The sequence below is a fragment of the Talpa occidentalis genome, unplaced genomic scaffold (genome assembly GCF_014898055.3).
Source record: "Talpa occidentalis isolate TD23 unplaced genomic scaffold, MPIMG_talOcc4v2.1 talOcc4.3, whole genome shotgun sequence".
NCBI lineage: Eukaryota > Metazoa > Chordata > Mammalia > Eulipotyphla > Talpidae > Talpa > Talpa occidentalis.
In genome coordinates, this window is record NW_023603184.1 from 127,001,943 (window position 1) to 127,024,481 (window position 22,539).

General features: G+C 34.7%; 1 protein-coding gene across 1 annotated transcript in view; it reads left to right on the top strand.

Annotated features, from left to right (window-relative positions):
- The window catches only part of PARD3B (par-3 family cell polarity regulator beta), an 882,400-nt gene that overhangs the window by 538,144 nt on the left and 321,717 nt on the right, over positions 1-22,539 (top strand).

Sequence of the window (22,539 nt, forward strand, 5' to 3'; positions counted from 1 at the left end):
AAATGCCCATCTCCAAATCTTGTGACACTGGAAGAAAGAGGGGTCTCTGGGTTTGCCAGATTGAGGGTGTCCATGCCTGAACAATCTTATTGAGATTCTGGACACCACAGGAAATGTTTGGTAAGCTGCCAGGGATCCCCTGCACACTGGGTTCTCCACCCCTTGGAATGTGAGACCCTAGAAGATATGTCAGATACTCAAGAACATTGCTGCCCTCCCATGGGCTCTTGGGAGAAAAAAGAAATATATATTAGGAAAGAGTTTGGCTACAAAATAAAGTCTCAAGAAAATATTCTTTGCTTCCTTAAAGCTGAGATGCTTAAAGACCAAGCTTTGCTAATGTTTTTTTTTCCAGAGATATATTACATATTTCATTAGTTGTAACAAGAAAATAGAATAATCAAAACTGCGTGTTCTACAAAACAATCTGATAAATAGTGTTTATCTGTTACTCATTTACAGGAGTTCAGAAAAATGTTCAGTCATGATAAACCAAGAGAAATTGATTCTATCTTCTATAAATTAACTAGATAGCTGGGGTACATTTACTCTAATCATCTGTAGTAAAAGATGGATAGAAAGCTTCACCAGAATGCTGTGTTGAGCACTGGTCAGAAAGGGTATTTTCTCAAGCAAAAAACCTTTGACAAATAAAGAAATAATATGTGTCAGTGATATAAGTTAGTACTAATAATTTAAAAAGCAATTTAGTTTTGTACTGTGCTTAATAAACAACTCCTGTCTTCCCAATCTCTGTATGAAGAAGACAAATAGAAATTGCTCTCAATTTGGGGGGAGAAGTATATTCCTGTGTTCCTGATGTAATTTTAAAAAAGTGCCCCATACTATAGATCTTTAAAAAAATCACTGCAAAAGGAGCACTCATTTTCATTTAGAATGAAAGAATAGTATGAAATGCATAAAAAATAAAAGCTAAGTCATGCTCAGAACCAGCATTTCTATTTATATATATTTTTTGTTACTGAAAACTTCATTTTTTGAGTTTTCTGTTTGAAATTGAAATAGCCCTTGCAAATTCTGTCTGGTTGGCAGTCACTCAGTGTGTTTCATTGTACTTATACACAAATGCCACAATAATAGTAACGTTTGGTCAGTTTACATAATTGGCAGAAGTCGTGAGCTATTTTCTTCAGGATGCAAGTGTTGAACAAAAAAGTATTGACTAAAATGCACTGTACAGCAGAGATGATAAATATGGTGTAAAAACATTTTTAAAATAAACCATCAAAGTTTGGTCCTTTCCAGGTAATGTCAATTTAAAACTAACAATCTTGCAGATTGCTCGGAAGGTCAACATGCTAAGACTATTCTGATCCTCTAGCCCAGAAAAACTGAATGAGCTCAATAATATGTTGCTTTTCTTAAGGAATAAACTCAGATGATAGATAAATGGTAAGCATTTAGAAATGGCTTTCCTATTTGACTGCAGGAATGGAATAGTGTCCATAGTTTAGTTTTCCACACATAGCACTGAGCTAATGTAAGAAATTTGTGTATTTGCTAGAAAGACTGAAGACTATGCTTGTAGGAATAATCTCAGTAGGGTCAAGATCCAGTCTTCAAAAGATTTAAAAAAAAATTCTGAAGCATTTAGGTTGAATACCAAATTAGTGCTATTTGATTATTTTTGACCTAGAAAAATAGCAGTTCATATGGTTCAAAATAAAAAAGATAAAATCTCCTATTAATTTATATTCCTCCTTTATAAAGTCTCCTTTATAGTAATCTTCAAAGGCTAAAAGGCTCCATCAGTTTCTTTGTTTTTTGTTTCATTTTTGCTACTGAACTAGTATTTTAAAGTTAAATTTGACATAAAAGTTGAAGTTGATGAGTCATTGTTCATATGTTTATATTTTTTAAAGCTGAGAGGGTATCGTTTACTTATTTTCACTTATACTTGTAAAGATAGAAAATTCTGATTGTGCAAAAGAAAACCTTCTCATCCCTATCTCCTTCCCCTAGCCCAGACATAAACATATTGAATATTTTAAAATAGCTTTCTATTTATATCCTTCTAGAAAGCATTCTACCTATTTGCTCCCCCAGTTGTGTATGTCTGTACTGTATGTTGTATTTCTTTATAACAGTTGTATAGTGTTAATATGAATGGATCTTGTTTTAAGTATACTTTTGCCCTTTCAATTGAATTTAAATATAATTGGTAGTTTTGAGATGTTTTGTTTTGTTTTGTCTTGTTTTAGAGAGTATTTCCTACTCTACCATTGGCTTTCGTATTACAACTTTTGCCAATGTTTCAATTTGTTAATTCTTACCTTTCATCTTTAGAATATTGTAATATACGTTGCAAATCACTCCTCATAATCTATTATAGTTCTTTTTAGTTTGTGATATTTTTCAAGCATAGTTTCTAGCTCTAGTCAAATATTTTCATATTTATTTTCTTTTAGGAATTTTGGGTTTTATATTATCCAACTTATTTTCTTCTAGTACATTGAAAGTCTTGTGGGGGTCCCCCCCATGTTTAACAATCTAAATATATTTTTAGCCATGGTATATTGGGTCAAATTTTTTTTTCTGTGTAAATAGGCAAATTATTTAAAACTTTTAATGATTTTTACAATCCTTTCCTCATGAATTTAATATGTAGTCACATTGAGTACTAAATTCTCTTGCATACATAGCTTGGTTTCTCAATATTTTCTATCTGTATATTAGTCTGGCCTATGTCAACATCACCCTTTTTACATTATCATGCTATCACATTTTATTTTGATAACTCATAGGACAAATTTCCTCTGATTTTTCATTTTTTGCAAAATTTCATTGCCTCTTCATATGTATTATTGACCCACATGAACTTTAAATCAACTCATGAAAATGAATTTAAATACTAAACATGAATGCTTCTACTGTGTGTTTTGTGTATATAGACCTCCATTCATTATAATGTTTGCTGTTGATTTCTGGTAGGATGTTTTTAACAAGTTAAACAAGTTTCTTTGTATTCTTTGCTTCTTTAAAATGTCTTTTTTTTTAATTTGCACATTTTGTTGAATCAGGAATAGAAGTTGAATTTTATTAAGTGATTTTATAGATTTTTATAGGATGGCCATATATATTTAATTCTTTATTCTATTAATTTAGTGAGCTATAGTAATATATTGCTGAATATTAAATCACTGATTCTTTCTGAATGACTGAATTTCTTGCTGCACTGTGAAAAGGTAGAAATAGTAACATGTTATCTGCTCTGAAACTTAGGTATAAAACTCTGATTACAGTTTTATTCAATGTCATTAGCTCTGAGAGATCCATTACAGTTTTTTTAAAGTCTATTCTGCCTTAATATTTTGGGGATACTTTTGCTGGTATGTGTATGGTCATTTTTAATTCAAATCAAGAAGACAAAAATGATGAATAAAGGGAAATTTATTTTTAAATAATTAGATGTAACTATGCTTACTCAGAGAGGTTAGGGTGTCATTTTCTGGGTTTTCCAGAAAATCAATCTTTTCCTTCTAATTGTAGACTTTCCTCTATTTATTTAAATTACCAGAATTACAATGTTCAGTCTGGATCCCTTTAATTTGTTCATAATTGAGCTATGTGGGTGTTGAGTTGGAAGCTCTCAGGAGCTGAATAACACAGCTGCCTCTTTGGCCTTTGGCATAGGGTTTTCCCCCAAAGAGCTGCCCTTGTTGGCAGTATGCCAGAGAGTTACATACAAAGACTTTTTGATGAGGCATAAACATCTTTAATTTCTAGTCCTGGTGTTTTATGATCCAGTAATATCATTTAAGAATTAGTCTGAATTATTCAAAGCACAACACTTCAATATTTTGGCTAATTCCTTGACCTAAGATCTAGCGCATTCAAAGTTAAGTTTAAAGAGCTACTTCCCATAATATTTTTTTGAGAGAGAAGAGTTTTCTCTCCTTTTTCATATTGGCCACCACTCCCCACTCAGAAGAGTTTTCTGTAATATATTTAGGAGAAAACCAAGGGCAGTGCAGATGGAAGATGCTGGCCAGCTGTCCTGCCCCTGCTCAATAAGAGGAAATGAGCTTAAAGTGATGCATGAGACATTCAGACACAATTTTAGGAAGTTTCCTGACAAAGAAGATTGTTAACATTCCATGTCTAGCACACTTTAAAAAGTATGTGTGTCTTGAATGATTGTCCCTAAAACCAAGATTATAAATTGACTGATTTTCTTAACAAGATCTGTGATTCAGCAATTTGCTTTCTGTGAGTTGCTTGCTATGAATTCGTTTTAATATAGAAAATGTTTATAGACACCCACAGTTGAAGTAAATTATAAATCAATTAGTTTCTTATATCAGCAATGGTAAACAGTTGGATCATGTTTTGAATACAACTCTTTCATCCACCTTAGGCTGTCCTCTTAGAGTAATCAAGTATCTCTAGTATCAGAGCAAAGATGAGCTTGAGAAAAGTAAATTCACTCCACTCTATTATTCTAGTACTTTCTTTTTTGATTATTTTTATGTTGTTAAGTATTTCCACCCCCATTCTTACTAATAAGATAAATATCCTGAACACTGAATACATAGGGGGATTTCTGTAAAACTATATATTCTAATCACCCAAACCTGGTTTATCAATTTACATATTATATATGCCATAAAATAAATATTTTAATATAACATTTTATTGATGTCCCTTGATATTCTTTATTATCCATCAGTAAGTAATATCTCTGAAAATGGTGAAAGCTGAATCAAGTACTGCTATTTAAGTTGTAAAACTGACTTATTTTAAAAAAATAATAAAAACTAGTTGGTAGAGTATTAATGGTAACAGTAAAAGAGCTATCCTTATCTACTATCTCTAGTAGACAAGGAAGAGTTTAAGAACATAGTGAAGCACATGCCCTAAGCTTTAGAAAGTCAAAATTGAAGAATTCCAGAAAACGTTTATTCATTCAGTAAACAAATGTTTATTGAGTACCTACTGCTTACCAGAAGTGCATTCAATACTGAGGATTCCATAGTAAATGAAAGAAATGATGCTTGCCACATGTATCCAGACTGAAACCCCAACAGGAAAGGAAAACTCAAGAGTTAAGGAAAGATTTCCAAGAGGAAACTCTGACATTAGGATGATAACTTATCTCAGAGAGAAAGAAAAGGCAGAACCATCTGAGATTCTAGTGCTGCTGCTTCCAAAACTTACTGATAACCTTGGCTGTGCAGAAAAAAGGAAGAGAGACACAAATGATGAAAAGAAAGAAAAGTAAAAATAATCTTAGAGAATAAATACAGGAAGAGCTAAACAGCTTGCAAAACCTGTAAGAGTCAGACAGTTAAGTTATTTTTAGAGCATGAAACAGAAGTGTGTGAAGTGGCCCATTGTTCAGAGCACCTAACAGCTGACAGGTGGGGAGCAGAGCCACCAGCTCCTGTGTACATTTTATCTTCATGCACACAAGAGAATGATGGTTCAAGCTCGAAAAGCATGACTGCCCACAATTGGAAGTCTGGAGAGTTCATAGACCTATTCTCTAAAAGAACTGTGATTATAAAACCACTGTCCTGATCATTAGAAATTATGAAGAGCAGGTCTCACATTGATGGACAGGAAGCAAATTACAGGTTTTTTTTTTTTTTCACAAAGATGATGAATTCCAGAAACAACTTGTAAAACTAATGATCTTAATATGGATCCTCAGAGGACTTATTTGTTAAATTAAAAGGGGGAAAAGTGTAGATCACCAGCAGCCTCCCGTTGTCTCCTTCCCTTTTTGATAGGATATCTAGGTTGACGAATCAGGGAAACGTTAATTTCCATCGACCTTTCTAAAGTTAGATCAATGTGGGTTTTTTTTTTTTTTGAGACTTTTTGGTCAAACTAAACCCTAGGTAACAGTGTTGGAGAGCCCTTTCCCAAATTGTGCTAATTAAAGCTCATTGTCTCTCTGGAAGGAATTAAGTATTCTTTACTATTAAATGTTTTACTTGGCCCATCTCATTATATTCTAATAAAACATCACAAAATTGGATGAAGGCGGCATGTGTGTAATTTGCATGAAGGTCTTAAAGGCATCCTTAACCAATGTTTAGGTAGAAGATATCTTACAGAGTTGGATAATACATTCGGTTGATTGACAGAATTAGCATTCAAATGATTTCTCCAGAGTTGAAGGAGATACAATTTAACAAAGAATGATGCAAATATTTAACAAGCATTTACTGGATACTGACAATAATGCCAGGCAGTATTCTAGGTGAATAAGAAAAAGTTTCAACTCTTGATGATGTTCTCATTCTTATTGGGTAAATAGTTTATAAAGTTGATATGATAAATGATAAATGTTAACATAGAAATGATTTCTCTGGAGCCAAATTCAGTTAGAGTTGAAGACTGAGGATAGGTAAACTGATTTTAGATAGAATTGTGGAAGATAAAGGCCATGTCATTAAGTCAAGGTAAAAGAAGTCAACTGTGCAGAGGGCATAGGAGACCTGTTATATGTAATAAAGTTATTGAAGATGTTCCAGTCTAGCTGCCTGCCTCACATGGTTATACCAAAACTAGTTTTGTGTTACCATCAAGGAAGACAATATTTTCACTGCACCCTGGTGGGGTCATACAGCATTGATCAAGTATTTAATTCTGGGTACAATAATTTACTACAGGGAAAAAAAAAACAGTGACTTCAAATATTGATGAGAAGTCTAGAAACAATGTCTGATCAAAAACATTAGAAAAAATAAAGATATCTAGAAGAGAGATTATGTAAGATGTGTGTGAGAGCTCCCCTTAGCTATTTGAATCTGCATCCCAAATATATAAAGGGACGATGGCCACATCAGAAGATACGTTAAGTTTACAACTGTGAAATCTAGGGAGATGGTAATGATAAACTGAATTCTGGTTTGTAGCGTGTTTGGTATATGAGGAAACAATAGGTATATAAATTTAAATAACTCATGAAGTCTAAAAGGCAAAATTCACCAGATTTATGGAAAAGGGAACATTGTGTGTGTTTTTTGGTATTTTATAAAAGATATAGGTTCATTTCTTTTTGTTTGTGTGTCTTCACATGTTTATTTAGTTAATATAATCACACAAGTTATAAGTGAAGCAAGATGGCCAGGTGGAAACTAGTGAGTTTAGAGATCAGGACTCAGGTTGAATTCTTTAGGAGGTATCTGGCAGTTAAAGAGAAGCCAGTAAAGAAAACACAATCTGACTTCACCCACAGTTTATAACATTGCCTTCCAAAGCAGGCCTATTTCAAACCACAGAGAATGCCAATATTGGGTTAAATAAATTAACATGTAATTAAATTTTAGATAATTACTGTATTTTAGAATAAAAAGTTATAGATTAACATTAACATTATTTTAATTATAGAGCTATAAATCACTTCTCTGAACCTATAGTATGATTAGATCATTATTTTAGGCATAGCAAAATGATGCAGATTCCACTTAATTAGAAAAATTATTTGGGTTGGAAACAAAAGTGTAAAAATGATTCTCTATGTGAAGGACAAGTTTCTGTTCCCATATTTCCATATGAACCATTCCTTCTGCTTTCTTCCTTTACATTCTCTAAGAAATATACTTCTAGAAATGTACCTTCAAGAATAATTTGACAGTGATTATTTTTACCATTAATTGGAAAATGATGTCTTTGTGTAGAAATTGCACACTCATTCTACTTTATATGTTTTAAACTTATCTGAAGGTTGTAGCACATTCCAGCTCATATGTTTATACCCTCACCACTGAATATATGTCCACAAATACCTTCAACATAGTTGCTTTTGTTCACTGTTTGTTGAATGGATGACTAAAGTCACAACTCTTTCATTTACCCCCATCTGTTAAAAAAAAAATATCTTTGGAAAAAAAAAAAAAAAGATTGTCTCTCTTAAATAAAGACTCTTTAACCTAATACCTGGAACATATGGGATTCAATGTTGTTAGTAATAGTAGCAGTCACTGAGAGGGTGATATAGTAACGTAATTATATTACTAATGTTAAAAGTGAACTTTTACCTCTTCTACAGCTTTTTCTTATAATTGAATGGTTGAGTGGAAATGTCATTATAAATAAATTCCTCTAAAGTAAGTGTTGTGAAATACTGGGGGAAAGAGTATGTGTAGATCTTGTATGTTTGTCTTTAATTCAGCCACAGAGACACAAATGATCTCAAATGTTGCCATGTGGTTTGTCACTATGTCTATATTTTCTTAAGCTGGGACATTCATTCATGGAGTAAACAGATAATTTACAATTTCAGTGTCTGTAAGAGAACCCCCAAGCTCTTTTTTTCCACAAAGATATAAGGAAAACGATAAAGTTTGGAAATGTTTGTAATTGATCATTAACCAATGATATTATTGCAGTGACCAACCCATACAGATCTTTATTAAATTAGCCTCTGTGGATTTAGAGCATTATTTGTACTCTGATGGGAAATCTTGATCAATGGAGAAACTGCCTTATTCTCTAGAACTGAAATACTCTTGAGTCCTCTTAAAACTTGACTATTACATGAAGTGCTTTCTTCTGTATATTTTGCACCTCGTTTGAGACCCTACATCTCAAATCCTAGGCATTTTAAATAAAACCAAATACAAACCTTTCTTTCTCAATTGCCTTTGTTTTCTAAGCCATTGTTAATATTTAAATGAAATTCTATGTTCCTTTTGAAATAACATTTGAACTAATATAAGAACATCTTCATAAAAAGATTAAACTAAAGAAACTATTCAAAGAATAAAACAAAAAAAAAATTCCTTGCAAAAATGATCCAAATCCATTTGAGTTGTTCTGAAGTAAGATTCCATTAGCTGGAAATTTATATATAAATATATAACTAAACATATAAAAAGAAAATGTTATATAGAATATCTTACACAATAACTATATTTTACATGAAGTTTGGCATTTTTATAATTATCTTTTCTGAGTGATATTATGAATGTTAAGTGTTATTAGCGCTACTTTAAGCAGAGGTTAAAGCTACAGGTCTGGTGCAACTATCTAATTTTTAGGTGCAATAGTTTATTCTTAAAAAATACTTTTAGTCTTATGTGTTTTTATTGTCATCTATACATATTCATATTTTTATATTATATTTTCCCCAAAAGTAATTGCACTGATCCTTTAAGAATAATCTGGCTCAGATATTATTCTTTATGTTATTGCTTCTATAATATTGTCTTTTAATTATAAAGTTTGCTCTTGAATAATGTAGCTTGATTTGTTTGCCTAATATTATATTATTGGCTATAAGATTTCTATCCAATTCTTTGCTCTTAGAAAAAACAATGCATTGAGCCTACTAGTGAATAAACCTTTGTAAACAATCATAATTTTTTCATCATTTTAAATTTCTATAGTATAATACTTAGCCAAATATTGTGTAAAGATTTAACACATTTGATCTATATGACCACGTGCCCTCTAGCAATCACTTTTATTTGTATCAACCATATGGAAGAATCTGGGTTTTCTTTTTCATTTTTGCCAATTTTATAGGCTTTGAAAGGGCATTTCATTGTTTTATTTTCAAAATTACTTCTGTGACTAAACAGTCTTCACATACTTATTGACAATATATTTTCCATTGTGAATCACCTGAGCATTTTCTCTGTACGGTTAAAAATTTCTAAATTAAATATCACTTTTTGGAAGTAAAATGTTACTTTATATTAAAGGTCAAATCTCTACTCTTGCTCCCAGGGAAAATAGATATTTTACTTTCACTTTCCTAAAGCTAAGTATATTACCCATTTCAAAGTGCATGTTAATTAATATATCTGTGTCTTTCATTAAATGGCTAGAAAAATGTCTAACTAAACGTGAATCAGAGCCAGAGCCAGAGCTCAGACTTATTTATGATAAAACAGCTTAATCGGGAGTATGTCAATTAATAGTTTAAAAATAGATTATTTTTGGTTCTTTGTTGGAACCTGAAAAATATCATACTTTATTTATAGTCATTTTGACTGCTTTAGAGCATAGTAATACAAAGGCTGCTATCCCCAGGAACTGTTATAAGACTGAGAAATTGTCTCATATTTAAAAATTCAATTTCAGTTCCATGTAAAATTCATCTATCCAGCTCTTCTTTCATTCATTAAACAAATATTTGTCAAGTACTTCCTCTGTGCCAGGTGCTGTTCTGTATAGCTAAGACATATCAGTGACAACAGGCAACAATATCTTATTTCTGTAGGTCACCTGAAGTAGAAATATTCTAATGAAAAAAGTTTGAGAGGTTTGGAATATGAATGGTAGTAACAAAATAAGTGAATAACAGCATGGGAAATCTATCAATATCACAAACACAAACTTACAAATTGTGGATAGAGGAAACATGACTGGAAAAGCTAATGTTTCAATAATCTCTTGGTCTTTACTGACCATATGAAAAAGTAATGAGGAACTCTGTCTAATGAAGGCATTAAAATTAAAGTGAAAATTAAAATAGAGATCAAATTGGTAATTGACTAATCAAGACTGATGGTTTCAAGTGAGCTGGGAATAAGTTGATATACCCTCTGCTGATCCAGCAACTAACTGGCATAATCCCCAAGCACTGTCTTGGGGTTTCTGCAAAGGTTTCTGCAGAAATTCCTTAAAGGGAAACAAGAGTACAGCAGGGAATTGGAAAACCTATAGCCCATTTTCCAGATTTGGGAAAAATTTGTAGTATCCAAATTGAATGAAAAAATGAGGTACATTTTAGAATGAGAAAGAACTCTTCTATTTCAAACCTTAAATTAGTAGATACTAAGTTAATAATCTCAGTGCTTTCTCTGTACTCAGAAAGGTGAAAGAAAAGCCACAAGTGGCCAAATTCTCTAGGTAAAGCCTAGTAATGATGCCATATCAAAGACTGAAGAGTGTTTATTAAAAATAGGTGAACATAGAAATTCATTCAAAACTTAATAGATTGAATGTCTTAGTAGTGACTTGAATGGCATAGCAAAGAATTATCAAGGAAATTTGGAAAATTCTGAGTTAAACAGACTGCTTAAACACAAGCTTGTTCACAACCTTTAATGTGTTTTTTGTGTGTATCACCAGAGTTTCCATGAGTCTTCAAGATATAATATGTGCAGTATTTCCCAATTTCATTTTATCATACAAACTTTGAGTAAAGATCACCTCATGGGACTAGTGCTCTGAGGAATGACCTTGTATAAGAGATGTGTTTGTGAGGTTTAAAGGTTGTGTGCACCAGCCAAGGTAGAGTAGGGAAAGGATTGCCAACAGCTGGGAGATGGAGTGCGATGCTGTGAAGTCGCATGAGGCTAAGAGACTCTCCAGGTAGAGAAATGTCTAACACTACTAAATAAGTAGGAATTAACTGAACTGCAGAGTACCATGAAAGAACAAGACTGTAACTAAGCATGAATTAACCACGGGTTATGATGACAGAATGTGGTCAGTACTGCATGCACTGCGCCTCAGAAAGAACAGTCCATGTATGGTAAATTCCCTGCTAATACATCCCATCTAATACATCACTAATCATCAGTGGTTAGAAACCGCTAACTTTTTCCTTTACATATATATATGGTAAAAAGATGGAACTCAGCCCCCAGATTCAAAGCAATGATGTTGCTTACTAATCTAGAATATGAAGTGGAAAAAGGAGGGAAAACATTGGTCATAATTGTAATTCTAGTAGTAATTCTAGTAGTGATATTTTTTGTATTCTTGAGATATGCCAATCTTGATTTTTTGCAAAATGATTTTATTACTGTTTTGCAGATGATGTAACCAGGGCTTAAGGAAATTGACTTGTGTAAGAGTCATGGCTAGTAAGTGGTAAACTGAGATTTGAACTTAGGCACATTTAACTTTGATTCCTGGGCTTCACACCAGTATACATTTCTGTTTCAAGTGAGGTTTATTGATTTCTCAGTCTTAATTCTAAAAATAGGGTAAGACCTTCTCACGGTCTGGTCTTCTCTCCAAATTCTCTTTCATTCAGGACCCACTCAAGTGTTGTCTGCTCATGAAGGGTTGAGATTTTTTCCACCTTTCCCTGAATTCCTAAAACAATTACTATCGATGTCACTAACTTAGGTACAGAATTGGATACTCTTTGGTGTACTTACTGAAAATTATTTCCCACTCCACTCTGATTACAAGCTCTTCCAAGGGTCATAGCTTATACTTCTTGGGCACCTCCCTCACCACTTGGAATGTGTAGATGCTGAATAAATCCAAGATGGGTGATATGAATGGGTAGAGTTAGAGCAGTTGAGATGCAGTCTCAGAAAATTGTCAATCACAATGTTTGCTTGGGCTTTTCTTACCAAGAAAACTTGAATAAATAAATAAATAATGCAAAAAATGAATGGTGAATGAAAGCGCAAATAAATGTGTGATTTGGGGCCTCCCCTGGTGGCACAGCAGTTGAGCACTGGGCTGTGAGGCTGCTCGCAGCCTCTGCAGCACCGGTTCGTTCCCCAGCCAACGGCGAGGATCAAAAAAAAAAAAAAAAAAAAAAAAAAGATATTTCAGGAGGATATCAAATATAACAGTTGACATTCACTTACCCAAGCTAGTTTTGTTCATTTGAGAGTGTCTGAAAAAGATTCATACAAATGAACAGATTTAAGAAAAGAGTCAAATGCAGGAAATATAAATGGCCAAGGGTCTTAATTTCATTACATAGAAAAGAGTGAAATCAGTTGTTTGAAACTTGAAGAAAAGAACTATGTGCTTTATTTCCTAATTGGAGGAATCTATGAATAAATTAGGCAATCACTTGACATAATTGATTTAGATCATGTGAATTCACTTGCACTGGGAGAGAGGGTTAATTAGATCAGATTGTTCCTGGTCCTTCTTAGTCTTCTATTACTGACATTCTTTTTCCCTGTATATTCCTCTAGTTCTTCCTTTTGTTTTTTTAATCTCAAGTAGTATATATTTTACTCATATTAATTAATTTTCATTTGTAAGTTTTATTTCTTGTAGAATTAGAAAAAAATTAAAGTTAAATATTTTGTAATGAAAATATCTGGTGTGCAGCTTATTTACGAATACCGTTTTCATCTTCCATAAATCTGTTTGCAAAAGAATACTGTCATCTGTGCTTATACTAAGTGCCATGGGAATTATATTCAAAACATGCTTGAACTGCTTGCTTTTACCTGCAGCAACATGAAATTGAATTACATTAGTATAGAGCAATTTGATTGCATGTGAGTTGTGGCAAATATTGCATAAGCTGAATATTCAGAGATTTTGCTCACCTTGGGTCAAAAAATATGAGTTGTCATGACAAATATCCCAGAGTGATACCAAAAAAATCCTGAATCAAAGAATATGATTGATTTAAAATAAATTGAAAATATTCTGCATGCTTGATACAGGCTCAACTATTACAGCTTCATAATTTATGCACATTTTTATCCATAAAGCAATTTTTATATTTAGGTTTAATCAAATAATTTATTAGTACAAGTGCAATCTACTTTAGTCTCTTATACTGAGACAACTGAGGAACTTTACAAGGCTGCATAGTCACATAACCTGATTTATACAATGTTCAGTATAGCTACTTGATATTAATAGATATTTAAGTTAACTCTTAGTGGACTAAATTAGCTAACCCCTTAGATATCTAAATCTAAGTGCATAAAGGCTGATCCATGACAAAGCTATAATTAGAGATGTTGTTATATTGAAGATGTATTCAGAGTGTCAGTAAGGGCAAGAATTTCTAAAGACAACTCAGTTTAATTGTCCACCCCTCTGAAAATAACTGATGATTGTTTCATAATTAATAAATTGTGAGTATAATATCTATCAAAGAAGGTGATAGTCTTAAACAGGTATTCAATATGTCATTGTCATGTACTTTCCAAGGATATTTTAGAGGTTTATTATGAAAATAAATGCTAGTACATAAGAAAACTCCCTTGACCTCATTTGAGTATAAAGAAAAAAAATATTTTTCTTAAACTTTAAGAATTATTCTAAAACATAAAAGATTTGGTTCAAGGATATTTCACTATGGTAAACTTAATTTGTCAGCAATTAAAAGGTTAGTGATATTAGAGGCTATTAATCCAATAAATATAATAACTATTATGCAACCAATAAAAATCTTCTATTCAATGACATGAAGCATATTAACAATAAAGGGGTTGAAGAAAACAGAGCAATTATATTAGTGTGTGTATATATAGATGTGTATACACATGTGAATATATCTACCAGTAGAAAGGGAAATAGCATATTATTAACAATGACTTTTCTCTTTATGGAAGTTACATGGATAATTTTCATCTTATTTATATATTCCTGCACATTTCAAATCTTCTAACACAAATATGTATTACACTTGCAGTTCGAATAAAATCAGTTGGCAGCATTTATATAATTTTATAATAGAACACAAAAAGCAAGTGATCCTGTCCATTGTAGAAAGAAATGGAACGTTTACTATGAAAAGGACAAAGGGAACATGGAAAGTTTGAGTGACTTCCTCTCACTGGGGATGGTCACTTGAGAGGATAGGAATAGGTATGTCTGCTAACAGATTTCAGGCCGAAATAGAACGGTTACTCCTTGCCGGTTACAATGTCATAAAATGGGAGTGACTTCTCTGCAGTGCTCTAAAAATTCTATCAGTGTGATGTAATACACAGTGTTTATTTGTCATCACTTATGAGATGTCAAAATAGGGCCAATGTAGTTGCTGGATGAAGCCATCAGAGAGACCAAGTCTCCTTCTCTGTTCACTTTGCCATTGACTTTCTGGCTTGGCCTTAGTATTTATTACTTTGGTGTCCAGATGGCTGTTGTATATTCAGTCATAATATCCATGTTTTAAGCCAAAGGAAAAAAGAAATGGCAGAGAGGAACCAAAGACAACAGAGTATGTGGACTTTCTTCATGTCAGGAACCCCAGAATTGTTTAAGAAGTGCTGCTCCACAAACTTGCAATTTTCGCATTGTCCAGGACTGTCACTTGTAACATTCCCTTTAGCTAAAAAGCATCCAGGGAGACAGTGTTGTTGGTGACATGGGGTCAGTCAGCCACAGGGTTCCTGGCTACTACGTGGGTACAGCGGTTCAAAGAACCTCATGTCAATTGGGGAAGAATTTGAGTTCCTTTAGATCTAGCCTATAGGGATTACTATTCCAACCGTATTTTGATAGAATAAATTAATCTGTAGAAAAGAAACAAAAATGTGACCTCATTTGCTCTGCACAATCAAAGTCAAGTTTGACCAATTATATTTATGCTGGAGCAGAGAATGAGGAGTGGGAGTTGCTTGGATGGTGGTGGGGTATTTTCTTTGCTTTCAACATGATTGCTTTTATTGAAGTAACATTGGTTTACAATACTGCATTTGCTTTAAGAGTTACAGGTTCGCATTTCTTCAAATGTATGCTACCACACCACACCCACCACCAAAGTGCTAAGAAACCTCCACCAGGGTCCACTGGATCCTCACCCTTGGCTCCCTACAGATCCCCACTGCTGTTGCCTAAGTTCAGCTGTCAGAATCCAAGTGTTTGTTTGCTTTCATTTTGTCTGCTGGTGTCATTTTCAAGCCAGAGAAGCCAGTGAAGGTATAGCATATATGAAGGAGACATCCAGATGGAACAACAAATCATTATTTCTTTTCTTCTTAGTGACCCTAAAGCAATGGTATGAAATTTATATTTTCATGTCCTGAGTCACTGAAACAATTTCTCTGAAGCAGGCAAGGGCTTTGTCTTTTCTATTAGTTTAATAGACACAAGCTCTAGAGTCTATGAGCTTTACAAGGACCTACCAATTTTCTAAAACATGAAAATAAAATTTGACTCTAAAATAAGACAATGTAGCCAAAAATCTGACATTCATAGATGTTTAACTATTCCTAAAATTTTACCCTATACCAGTTTTATTGTCACATTTAGAATTCATTTTAAAATGTTACATTTGGAAACAGTTTGTATTTTGTATTTGGTGATTTATTTTTCACTTCACAGAATTTCTAGGTATGCACAAGATTGCTAAAAATAGTCAATATCTAATGAATAACTCATAGCAAAATAATTTAAAATAATTTTTCTATGTAACTTCAAATCATTTCAGTAAGAAACTTTATTAAATAAAGAATTAGGAGGAAGGAGAAGAGGCTGATAGGAGGGGTGACACACCCGAGACACAGCCTTTGCTTTTCTTTCTCCCTTCCCTTCATCAGCAGCCTCTGAGACCTACAAAGAAATCCCAGGACTAAGGAAAAGAGATTAAAAAATTGCTGCCTGTGAATTCACTTTGGCCTCTAAGCCTAGCAACTTCCTATTTTTGTGATTAATGTTTCTTTTAGCTCATCTGTGTTCAAGATGCTTAATATACCTCAATACCCTCCTAAAAGATAGTAAATGTTTAATATGTATATGTAATCACCCGTTCTGCAGAAAGGAGCCTGATTTAAATGAATTCATCTAATAGATCAGTATAAAATACCAGATTAGCTCACTAGAGTGTATGTAGAACTTCTGTATCCCATTTAAGTGAGTGGCTCTGTGCTCTGAGTTGGAGAGACAGCACATAAAACCCCAAAGTTAATATCCTCTAATAAACAATGAGTCTGGATAACAATTTTTCAAAATCTGTTACATACTAGTATTCCTGGTTTTGCTGTTTTCATATTACACAGAAATATAAGCTATATTATATACTCCAATTCATGCCAGAAGAGAAATCTTTTGATAGCACTTCTGTATCCAAGAACAGAAACAGCTAGACACCAGGGGCCAAAATTAACCCATCAGAGAGTAAACTGAGTTGCCATCTTTTTTTTTTTTTTTTATAGAGGCATGTTTTATTTATTTATTTATTTGTTTGTTTGTTTTTGTTTATACATGCACTGGGTACAGTCAGAAGTGCGGGAGGGTGAGAGAATTCACCAGAGCCAGAGCGGGGAGCAGAGCAGGCAGAAGGACCGAAGTACACTGCTGAGGGGAGCAGCGGGCGGCAGGAGAGGTCTGCGCGCCATGTGGGACCCTCCTCCCGTGGCCGGGGAGCAGCTGGGGATCGAACCGGCGCCTCCGAGGCCGCGGGCAGCTTCGCAACCCAGCGCTCAACCGCTGCGCCACCAGGGAGGCCCAGAGTTGCCATCTTAATATATGTTCCATGAACTCTAGGAGAGATGCACATGCATATCCTTGGTAACTCAAGTTACTAACTTTTGAGGGTTCTGTTCTGAGCTGCTCAGTCAACTTTTCAATAAGAAACACAATTGAGTGAGGGGAGAGTAGGTTTTCATCCATCCAGGCCTCTCATAAGCACATGCAAAAATTCTATGAAGAGAGCAGGGTGGTGTGATGTAAACCCTACATGTGACTTGGATGTAGTAGGCTTACTTGTCAGCTGTGTAGGTGACACAGAGCTTGGTGGGTTAGCTAATGCATTGGAAGGCAGAATCAGGGTTCAAAAAGATCTCAACAGGGAGAACTGATGAACTGCAATTCAAAGATTAAATTTAATAGGGATAAATGTAAATTCTTGTAGACCGTCTCCTGCCTCACTCCCATCCTATTCATTTTCCACACTGCAGCCTGGGTGATCTTTTTTAAAACACAAATCCGATCATGTCACTTTCTTGCTGAAAATCCCTTTGCAGCATCCCATTGCCCTGAAGATCAAGACAGAACTCATGAATTTGTTTTTTAAGATCCTCCATGAGTACCCCCTTCTTTCCTCCTGTACCTGTTCTCTCCCCAAATCTCCATCTTGCACAGAGTACTCCATCTGGATGGAAGATATTTGGATTCTACATGTGGGGCCTGGTTAGGAACATTCATGTTTCCTCCTTCCAAAACAACATCTTTACACCTCCCTATACATCTCTGGGTCTCAACTTAAGACCATCAGGAAGGCCCACTCTATAAATAAGGTTCAGTCACTTATTACCTATTTTCAAGGTTCTCTGATTATCCTTTCATTTAACAACTGCTCACTGAGAGCCTGCTGTGTACTGGGCATTGTTCTAGATTGGGGGAGGAGGAAATAGTGAACAAAACAACATCCATGTTTACATGTAACTTATGGTAGTGGAGAATACGTCAGGTAGTGACGAGTGCTTAGAAGAAAACCAAAGCAAGAAGAAGACACAGTGAGCTGGGAAAAAGGTCCTACCCTAGTCAAGCGGCCAGGGAGAACCCTGTCCAGGGCTGAGTCTGTAGACCTGGGAATAACAGGAGACAGTGGGCCAGCTGGGAGAACAGCACACAGCTCCACAGTGGGGAGGGACTGCGTCCTGCAGCCCTGAAGCGGAGTGTGTTTGGCATGTTTAGGGGACTGCAGTGAGGCCAGAATGGTGCAGTCCATGGAGTAAAGGGAGAGCTGTGCAGAAGCTTGGGAAGGCCACTGGGGACCAGCCCAGGCAGGCTATAGTAAGTTTTTGAATTTTCTTCTAAATGGGATTGAACCTATTGGGAGACTTTGAGCAGGGGACTGTTATAATAAGATTTTTGTTTTGTTTTCTGTTTTAAAAGGATTATTCCAGCTAGCATGTGGAAACTATACTTCAGGAAACTAAATGCAGAATCCCAAAGATCAATCAGGGGATTATAACATCTGTCAGGGTGAGAGCTGAAGGTAGTTGCACTGGGGAAGGTTTGCTAAGACTTCTTATGCTGTTTGTAATTAGTTGTGTGTTAAACCCTCCTGGGGCAGGGCTCAAGGACTGTCTTCTTCCCGCCAACTCCCAGAGCCTAGTGTGATACCTGCACACCATTCCCCATAGATATTGGTTGAACAGAGGCATGGCTTAACAGCAGTCGATTTAAAAAGAACTTTAGGATTTTAGTTGACTGTGCATTTGGTGAGCCAACAATAGCCCAGTTTGGTTGCCAAAAGTTAATGTCTTAGGTTGCATTAGAAAACTAGTGGTGAAAAAAGACATTGTGAGTCTCAGGGCCCCTCCATGCTGCCTCTGCTGTATCTAGACTGTTGAACTGACTTACGCCATTTTTTCCCCTCTACCTCCAGTTAATAATGATATCCCTCAGTCACAAGACCACACACTAGATTTAGCTGTGGTGATCTCTCTTCATTCTTATGTTGAAACAGGAAACCCTCTATGATGTCATTTTGATGTGTATCTTCCCCCAACCACCCCCCTTTTCAACTGTTCTGACACCATCTGAACAATAGTCCAGGTCTCTTCTTGACAAAAATTTCCACGTGCATGAAGCTCAAAACAATTTATGACAACTCTGTTTCTTGCTATTTTTAAGAAACACAGTGTGCTCTTTCACATAGTTTATTATGCAATTCTGCTTCAGTAGGCAGTGACCACTAGCGAAATACATAGCTCTTCATGGTAAAAATGTTAGCAACATCTCAACTCTCAGAATCGCATAGTTGAGGGAAATTGTGTTTTGAAATCAGGGACCCTTCAGATTCACTTGCTAACGTTATGTCATAATCCCACTGAGCCTCACTTCCCTCCTCTGTAAAGTGAAGATAATAATGCCCAACTTTCAGAGCTTTTGTAAGGATTATATGAGGTAACCTGTTGAAGTGCTTAGCTTGATTTCTGACACATATTAGTCACTAAATTTTGTTTCTTTCTTTCTTATCCCTGTTAAAGATAGTATCACTAGATAATGTAAAAATGTACATTTTCAATAGCACAATTAGAGGTGTTATTTCATGCATTAATAGTGAATAGTGGTTGTTATGTGAGTGATAGGTAATGTGTTTTTTTTTTCCTATAGTTTAGTCAGTATTAGTTTCTTATAAGTAATAGAAATATTTCTCAAGTGTGTGGAAATTGTGGCAATTTTGATAGTCTAAGTAGTGAAATAGTCCAACATCGACAGATCCCAATCATTTACAGGGAAAGAAGTCTCCTGGAGGGAATTTCCTGACATAGATTAAAAACAAAAAAAAGACAGAGGTCCTCTACCCCTAATTTTTAAGGACCTTTATAATTTATAATTTTACCATGTAAAAATGAATAAAATACCGTCTTTGCCTTCATTGAGGTTGCGCACAAATAAATATAATGCAAAGTGGTGCATATACTGGGAGGCAAAGCCATCATGTTGTTAGGGAGACAAAACTGCAGAGAATATTCTAGGAAGAGGGGATCATAGTGGGGAATCTCAGACCAGGGGAAGTAATAGTATTTGAGGCATTTCCTCAAATTAATTGTAAGGAAAATGGGAAGAAACTAAGAATCATTCTCTATGATTTCAGTAAACAATAAGTAGAAGAAAACAATGAAAAAAGCAGAAAGGTTTAAACTTTGAATATGGACTAAGGATACACGTTTTCTGGACACTTGAACTTAGTGACTGTTTTAGAGTAGGTTAGAAAAATGTTGAAAATGATGTTTAGTGTGAGTGAATTTGGATGTCTTAAAAATCATGTGGAATTAAGTTGGAGAGATGGACTAGGTCAAGGCAAGTTGGAGACAGTTACCAGAGCTTACCATGAGATGATCAAGGCTTAGGTTCACTTATGAGAACTGTTGGAAGGAAGCCTAGTGACTTGCTCTTGAAACTAGCTCATGTGCTGTTAGCACAGAGATGTAGTTCTGAGGTGTGGTTTTCTTACAATCCACAAGCTTAGCAGCAATTTCTTCTTACTCATCAATTGCAGATTTGTTTAATAATTGCCTATTCTCAACATTAACTTCATGATATGTTTATATAGGAAAAGGCAGGTATGAAGAATTCAAAGAATATAGCCCTTAGATACTGATGACATTCTTAGCTCAGGATTCTCCTTGTTACCCTTTAGGCAATGATTACTCAAGTGGTCTTAGTGCCATTGGTTCTGTGATTAAGGAGGCTGTTGTTGTAAGGACAAAGATGTTTCAATTTATTAAATATTGTAACTATTTTGCAACTTACTCCAGAGAAATTAAATAATACACCATGGAATTTAGCCTAAGTTTTATATCACATTTCAATACCTGAGTTGAATAAATGAATCTGAGAGTCCAGAGAAAAGAAGGTGATCAGAGTATGCAGAGCAAGTACCAAAGAGGAGAGATCTGCGTAGAGTGGATTTCAGAAATATTTAGACCCTCCCCCTCGAGTGTTGCAGAGTATTGACCAGAATACATATGTGAAGAAACTACCAGAGTAACCACAAGAAGAGATTTCCAGAGAAACCATGTGAAGAAACTACCAGAGGACACATGTCAAGATACTTCCAGAGAACACATGTGAAGAAAACAGTACCCAGGGCTCACACAGGATCAGGAATGATATCTATTCCACCAACAAGACTGGATAAACTTACATACTGGATAAACTCAGGTCATGAGACAGTAGGGTGTGCAGAAGGGCATTGCCTTTCTAGTAGGGTATTATTGGCCTAAAGTAAATGCTGCTATAGTCCTTTCTAACAAATCTTAAAAATAAAATCCAAAATGATCAACAAAATGATCAACAGCTACCCAGGTGGCCTCACGGCTGAGGCACCTGCTGGTGGGAACAGAAGGGTTATCACAAGTAAAGTTGTGAGATAAAACTTTCATTAAACTAGTTCAATGTAAGGAGCAGGGAGAATTTCACCAACAAATATGAAACCAAGGAAGACATAAATTTACACCAGATTTCCATAAAGAGTCATCATCCCAGGAAGAATCTTCACAGTATAGGAAATGATTAAAAAGGTGTCCCTGGTGAGAAAGGTTGCCTTTGCCCCTACCGGGTCAATTGTGTCAAGTAGTCACCTACAACCTTGACTATTTTCGTGAATCTTCATGTCTGCCTGACCTTCCACTATATTCCTAAAGCATATTCTTCTTCCTTTTCCTGTTATTTTTTTCTATTATATTAAAATGTCATTTTTGTCTCTCCCTGTTAACCCCACGATTAAATATCCAATTCTTTTGAGAAAGGCATTATTTATTTAACAGATTCAAAACAAATGAGGGATAATTTGGTTTTTCTAATAATGTTTAATGTTATAAAGACAATAGTATAAAAACATTTGAAAAGTTTTTATACTTTTATGCTTTGTACTAACTTTAACAATTTCTAAGATTCAATGGGTGAGAAAAAGAATTCTAAAGAGAACATTGAGAAATTGTGAACATATGAATAGTTGGGTAATGATGAGGGACTGTGACCCCCATCCCTCGCCTGGCTGGGAGATAGTCTATAACATGAGGAGAAAACTTCAACCATTGAATTGAATAGCTTATGGTCAGAGCAGCGATAGATTCAAGAAGAAACATAATGTTTTGGGAGAAGCTTGCTAAGAGAGATGGTGAGATAAACGTGGGCATCATTATCTTGTACTAATTCCCTAACTTTTTTTTAGCAAAAGCTTTTGTTATTTTGCTTGTTGTTGTTGTTATTGTTTTTGAGAGTTGGAAGAATTTTTCAACACATAAAAATTCATAGTGCTGAAAACTCAAAACAGTTCCCTCAGGAGAAACAGTATAGCAAATAGTCATTGACAAAAGAAAACATTATAAATTAATGCAGTAATAGTTCATGGCTGCTTAGGAGGAAACTTAATTTAAATTTGAAACAGGTTTGCATTCCTTAGAAATTCTGGAAATCAATCAGTGG